Here is a 232-nt window from a genome sequence, read left to right as displayed (position 1 = left end):
GGACGGGACCCTCCACGCCGAGGGGGGGGCGGCCCGGGTCCGATCCTGCCGCCCCCAAACCCCGCGGCCCGCACTGGGGGGCTGGACGATGAAGGCCGCCCGCGCTGGCCCGGTCTCCCCGAGCTCGCCGGCCCCGACCCTACGCAGGCTGCAGGCCTGGCTCCTCCTCGGTCCGAGGAGGCCCCGGATCCCTCCCCCACCAGCCCTCGGCCGGCCCTCGGATGCCCTCAGG

This window comes from Tupaia chinensis, unplaced genomic scaffold, assembly GCF_000334495.1.
Source record: "Tupaia chinensis unplaced genomic scaffold, TupChi_1.0 Scaffold138060_1, whole genome shotgun sequence".
Lineage (NCBI taxonomy): Eukaryota > Metazoa > Chordata > Mammalia > Scandentia > Tupaiidae > Tupaia > Tupaia belangeri.
Note: the sequence above shows the minus strand (reverse complement) of the source record.